Raw genomic sequence first — 6,980 nt, 5'->3', positions numbered from 1 at the left:
TCGTATTCATGAGCGCAGCCTGGCGGAGAGAAGTGGTACTAAGGCAGGTAATCCAGTCTAGATGCTTTACAAATCAAATAATCGGAACTCCTCCTCATTTCCTTCCTACGTTCGCAGACGGAGGCGAGGTGTTCCGATAGCAAATTAAAGTACCGGGTCACTTCCGAATGAATATTGACTCGACTGGAGTTTTTTAAGCATTGAACTTTTTTAGTATGGTATTTATGATCTATTTGAATGCCAGAGCTTTTCAAGCAAACAACGTAATGTGCGTCAGCAGTTTTTTTGTCAGTCGTTGGAACAGCCGGAACATGGTCGCGTGCTTTTTGGCAAACAAAATAGTTCATGGAAAATTAAATAAATACAACTCGATTTTGTTAATCATTTTATTATCAACGTAATGCGCAAATGGCATATTTTTTTATAACAAATAACGTAGACAAAATAATTAGTCGTTAAACTTAATTATCCTGGATATTGTAGTTCTGGTTTGTGTTGTATTAATACGCTGATAAGTGTAGCGCGTGATGGATGGCGTTTAAACGTACACCAATGCCAGAGCTCTCAAACAGACTATATAGTGACAATGTCAGACAAATGTAAATATTCCTCTATAAACACTAATACGAAATTTGCAATCGCGATTGACGATATTGGCACCTCTCGGCACCTCTCGGCACAGGCGTCTGCTTCTGGTTAGTACTGATAGAAGAATTTGTTTCGGCATAGCCGTATAACATTCCTTTAGCCCCGGATATGACGCGACAGGTGGCGTTCCTGGTCAAGATGAAGTGTGTGATTGGTCAATGTAGCGGTCAATGCAAAAAGCAGATATGCTTTTAAAAACGAAATAAAGTTAAGATTGAATGCAAGCTGAATAAGTGGATATGTATCTTTTCAAATGACACATCAATAAAATTATATTCCTGTTTCAAATGCAGCCTTATTATCACCAAAAATGATTCAAACTGATGTAATTATCCGTGCTAAAACGCATTTGTTCGTTGATTTATTTCACCAGCAGTTTTACATTATAACCACTAGCATTAAAACTATGCCGTTTATCTTTTTTTAAAAAGATATTTCTTGTTTAGACCCTACTCATACTATATCTATAGGATATAGTCGGAGTAGCGCTTATATATATATATATTTTATCAATGCTAACCAGTGGTGGTCTGGGGGTGAAAAAAACCCCCAGAAAAATGTCATGATCTGGATAGCGTTGTGCAGGAGCCCAATATTTCAATAAATTTGAAATCACTCTTTGAATAAATTGAATGAGTAAATAAAGAAATCTTTAGCCTTTTAAAGGTTTTAGCGTATTTTGATGAATTGCAATATGTACCTATATCTACATGTACTTACAGGTGTTGTTGATCGAGGAGGCCGTACGCCTATATACACGTATTATTGTATAACTTATGAGGGACAGTGACACAGTTTTTACCTGAGCGTGAAGATATCAAAGGTAATTTGTGACATATCATGACCATAAGGAATGCTAGCGACGAAAATAATTTATTCGTTCGATTCTTTATTTCTTCCTTCCTTCCTTTAACGATTTGCGAAATCCGAAATACGATTTTTTTGCAAACTTTTGACATCTTTTATCATAAATCATTATAAAATTATTTACTAAACATTTCATTCATACTAGCAGACGGATAATGGAATGTATCAAAACATGAATTGGAATTTCAAAGGATTTTTTGAAGACAATTACACACCGCGGTCGCCGAGTGGTTAAGGTGTCCCGACACTTTATCACCAGCCCTCCACCTCTGGTGGCCGAGTGGTTAAGGTGTCCCGACACTTTATCACTAGCCCTCCATCTCAGGTGGCCGAGTGGTTATGGTGTCCCAACACTTTATCACTAGCCCTCCACCTCTGGGGGCCGAGTGGTTAAGGTGTCCCGACACTTTATCATTAGCCGTCGACCTCTGGTGGCCGAGTGGTTAAGGTGTCCCGACACTTTATCACTAGCCCTCCACCTCTGGGGGCCGAGTGGTTAAGGTGTCCCGACACTTTATCACTAGCCGTCGACCTCTGGTGGCCGAGTGGTTAAGGTGTCCCGACACTTTATCACTAGCCCTCCACCTCTGTTGGCCGAGTGGTTAAGGTGTCCCGACACTTTATCACTAGCCGTCGACCTCTGGTGGCCGAGTGGTTAAGGTGTCCCGACACTTTATCACTAGCCCTCCATCTCTGGTGGCCGAGTGGTTATGGTGTCCCGACACTTTATCACTAGCCCTCCACCTCTGGTGACCGACTGATAAGGTGTCCCGACACTTTATCACTAGCCCTCCACCTCTGGTGGCCGAGTGGTTAAGGTGTCCCGACACTTTATCACTAGCCCTCCACCTCTGTTGGCCGAGTGGTTAAGGTGTCCCGACACTTTATCACTAGCCCTCCACCTCTGGTGACCGACTGATAAAGGTGTCCCGACACTTTATCACTAGCCCTCCACCTCTGGTGGCCGAGTGGTTAAGGTGTCCCGACACTTTATCACTAGCCCTCCACCTCTGGTGGCCGAGTGGTTAAGGTGTCCCGACACTTTATCACTAGCCCTCCACCTCTGGTGGCCGAGTGGTTAAGGTGTCCCGACACTTTATCACTAGCCCTCCACCTCTGGTGACCGACTGATAAGGTGTCCCGACACTTTATCACTAGCCCTCCACCTCTGGTGGCCGAGTGGTTAAGGTGTCCCGACACTTTATCACTAGCCCTCCACCTCTGGTGGCCGAGTGGTTAAGGTGTCCCGACACTTTATCACTAGCCCTCCACCTCTGGTGGCCGAGTGGTTAAGGTGTCCCGACACTTTATCACTAGCCGTCCACCTCTGGTGGCCGAGTGGTTTAGGTGTCCCGACACTTTATCACTAGCCCTCGACCTCTGGTGGCCGAGTGGTTAAGATGTCCCGACACTTTATGTGGCCGAGTGGTTAAGGTGTCCCGACACTTTATCACTAGCCCTCCACCTCTGGGTTACGAGTTCGAAACCTACGAAACATATAGAGAGTGGAGCACCACATTAGCCATTCCCCGTTATCAGTGGGTAGTTTCCTGGTTTTCATGGAGAGTTCATCATTTTTTGTCGAGGGTGTATTGTGTACATATACATTTGTTAAAAAGTCAAATATGAACGATTTTGTGTTAAACGTCTTCATAATGTTAAATCCATCTGGAATGAATTTTATAATATTTGTACATCACAGATTTCTCCGGACATGAACTGACATTATCTGCGTACTTAAGGTGTCCCGACACTTTATCACTTGCCCTCCACCTCTGGTGGCGAGTGGTTAAGGTGTCCCGACACTTTATCACTAGCCCTCCACCTCTGGTGATAATAAGACTGCATTTGAATCAGGAATATAATTTTATTAATTGTATCATTTGAATAGATGCATCCACTTTAGCTTGCATTCAATCTTAATTTTGTTTCGTCTCTAACTGCATATTTACCAATCACATACTTCATCTTGACCAGTAACGCCACCTGTCGCGTCATATCCGGGGCCAAAGGAATATTATACGGCTATGCCGAAAAAAAATCTACCTCACTCTAGATATTAAAAGCTCTTAAACATTGAGTGGTTACTAAAGTTGAAGACGCCGACTTCCATAGCTTTGCATTAGCTGTAATTCTTCAACAGATTTAATTTGTAGCTGTTCCAAAGTTTGCTCCCATATAACATACCTAGATATACAACGGATTAAATATGTTAAAACTTGAGGATACTCCTTGCTGTGCAAAATTTCCTTGTAAAATCAAACAGATTTGCCATGCTAACGTAGCATGTACATATTTTGTACGTCTATTATTTCAGATTAATAACACGTTTAAATATATTTCTACCACCAGATGGAAACATCAAATAACACTTTTACGTGTATCGCCCTTTTTATCAACTACAACGTATTTAATTATTTGATAATATACCAACTGATGTTTTACATTAGACTCTATTGTCATTATGATACGATGTTGTGTTTTATCATGTCTATGCTGTTATGTTACGTCAATCTATATATAGGTGTCAGATTTATATAAGTGTCTTGACACTTGTTTCTGATTCCTTTTTGTACCATTTATTTGTTGTAAATTTATTGTTAAATGTAAATTGACAAATAAAAAAACCAGTCTAAACTAAAACTTGTTGTAGGATAAAGTACATTAGCATGATTGTCAATACAAATAAGGAAGTTTAAAATCGTTCGTCATTTCACACAGGACTCTGTTATTCCTCTGTCAGATTGTAAAATGAAGGTAAAACGTATCCCGGCAAATACAGCTGTCTGGTGTAGGACTCTCTGTCAAAATGTCCAAGTATGGTGTGAGGGTCCGAGGAAGCTCGGGCTATAACTGTTAATTGAGTATGAACATTTACTATTTTATCTTATTTATAGGAACTTTGCTCCGGTAGATGTAAAAACAATTATTTTCAAAAGTTATATGAAATCTAGTCAAAGGTGTCGGTAATATGATATGTATACATATTTTTTTTTTCAATTATTTTTATTTAAATGTAATTCATTGTGATAATATTATGCTGTTTCTCAATTTATATAGAATGCATTGCGGAGAGAGCCTTAGTGATATTGTTATAACTTGTGTCCAATCCTGTATGCTTTTGATGAAAATCAAATAATGTTAGATAAAAAAATGGAACCTTGGCAGCTCAGACGTTTCATAAAGACGAACAGAAACACGAATAATCTAAATTAGTATACAGTATTTCCGAACGTAGCTAGCCAAAGATGTAAAAATCAATAAATGAATATAAAAATAAATAATAATAAAAAAAGATGATAACAATTTAGAATTCGTTTATGGCATATTTGGAATATACTTTAAATGCAAATCCCACAATAACGTTTTTAAGAAGAAAGTATCTTTGATTAAAATAATGTTAGAGCGGGCTCAGCTTGAAGCAGCTAGAATAATAACTGGTCTACCATCTTATACAAGAAAAGAATTTTTATATTTTGAAACATCTTTGGAACCACTTTCAGACAGAAGAGCTAAAAGAAATCTTCAATTACTTTATAAAATAAAAAATAATATGACTCCAAGTTATCTATCTAACTTATTACCTCCTTCAGTGGGAAATAATAACCCTTACCCTTTAAGAAATAAGGACAATTTCAGAATTCCAAATTACAGACTCTCTTCTACAATAAACTCCTTCTTTCCATCTACCTTAAGAAACTGGAACAATTTAGACGACAATGTTAAATCCATTTCTCTTTCTTCTTTCAAACTAGCTCTCTCTCAACCTATTTCTACTAGTCTGCCTTGCTACTATAATTATGGTGAAAGAAAGTTTAATATAATACATACAAAATTAAGATATAAGTGTAGTTCTCTTAAGGATGATCTTTTTCGTGTAAATTTGGCAGAGGACTCTATTTGTGTAAACTGTGGTAACATTTGTGAAAATGTGCATCATTTCTTTTTTGAATGTCCAATATATGCTACTGCTCGTGCTGAAATGTTCCAATATTTTAATGATTTAAATATACATGTAAATTTAAATTTGTTATTATATGGTAATGAAAACTTGGCTTTGGAAGTAAATAGTTATGTATTTGGATATGTGCAGTCTTTCATAAAGTCCAGCAGAAGATTTTGAATATATATACTTGTATCTCTTTATTATGTAAATGTATATTGTATGTTAAATTATCCATTTTTCCTCCTAATTGTTACATGATTTACTATATATTATACCTATGTCATTACTTGTAAATATTAACATGTTGAATGGAGAAGGCTTCATAAGTTGTAATAACTTGTGCCTAATCCTATTGTTCTTGTTTAGACAATAAAATATGTTTAAAGTCAATTAAAATAATGAAACACGGGGGAAACAGTAGTACAGTATTCTGTTCGATCATATCGTAACGTACTGGAGGAAGGGAGACAACTCTGACTAGGGTATGACAGTACATAGCTTAATGATAACAGATGCGTAACCACAATAATAGAAAGATACAGTACCGTGTTTATTTTAAATATCTGCATTTTCATGATGTTATAAATTCATAAATCTGGCAAATTCTCCTTGTGTTTGTTATTTTCCAAAATTAAAAATAACAGTGTCAGAAGTGGGATTCGAACCCACGCCCACATACGTGGACCAGAACACTCGTCTCACTATGAATAGTGATAAGGTCGAACCTTGAGTCTGGCGCCTTAGACCGCTCGGCCATCCTGACATATCAATAATACTGGAATCAACACGGAATCGTTTGAGTCTTTATCAATCACGATCTTTAGCAAGCGGCGAGCGCGCGCACGACCGGCCAGGTAGGCACGTGGCGATCTCGTCTAAAACACAAGTACACGTGTTAACGCGCTCCATAATATTGTTTACACCTCTGGGAATTCTGGATCAAAACATGATGACCATATATTTACTTTGAAAACGACTTAAAAAGTCAGTTTTACAACGAAATGACATTTTATTTTTTCATTCACGAAATTGAACTCTTCATTCCCTCGTCATGATGTCTTTGGCTGTTTGAATTTCAACTGAAAATATGCTTTCTGGCATTACAAGATCCCGTCAAGTTCAAGGAATAACATCGCCATCGATTTCCACACTATGGACGCGTTTCCGTCCCCATGGAAAGACTGGATGTTTCGTTTCCAGAAGGAAGGACAATGCTCCATTTCTATAGAAGTTTCGATTCCACTTTGAAGTATGTTGTTCCATCTCTCCGCAAGGTTAATACTTACACTACAGAACAATATTTTGTTCAAACATAATGACTTCGTTGTACGTTTCATCTCCAAATTGATTTCGGAGATCTTGATGTCCAGTTAGGCGGAATGGCTTTCATTTCTTTTGCAACTAACAAACAAAATGTATCTTATTGATTTATTGTTCATATCAAAGCTGCTGGAACTTTTGACCTTTGGTGACATCCTCTACAGATTTTATTTGGAAACCAAAATAAGTTCTCACGACA

The 6,980-nt window shown here is 38.0% G+C and overlaps 1 non-coding gene across 1 annotated transcript; it reads right to left on the bottom strand.

The window, feature by feature from the left end:
* Window positions 1-6,105: 6,105 nt before the first annotated feature.
* On the bottom strand, window positions 6,106-6,224 carry Trnal-caa. Its single transcript has 2 exons — window positions 6,187-6,224; window positions 6,106-6,151 (listed from the first exon to the last, which is right to left on the bottom strand). It is a non-coding gene; the product is annotated as a tRNA-Leu (tRNA).
* Window positions 6,225-6,980: the final 756 nt, after the last annotated feature.

The sequence above is a fragment of the Pecten maximus genome, chromosome 1 (genome assembly GCF_902652985.1).
Source record: "Pecten maximus chromosome 1, xPecMax1.1, whole genome shotgun sequence".
Classification (NCBI taxonomy): Eukaryota; Metazoa; Mollusca; class Bivalvia; order Pectinida; family Pectinidae; genus Pecten; species Pecten maximus.
This window is presented reverse-complemented; position numbering and strand designations above follow the sequence as displayed.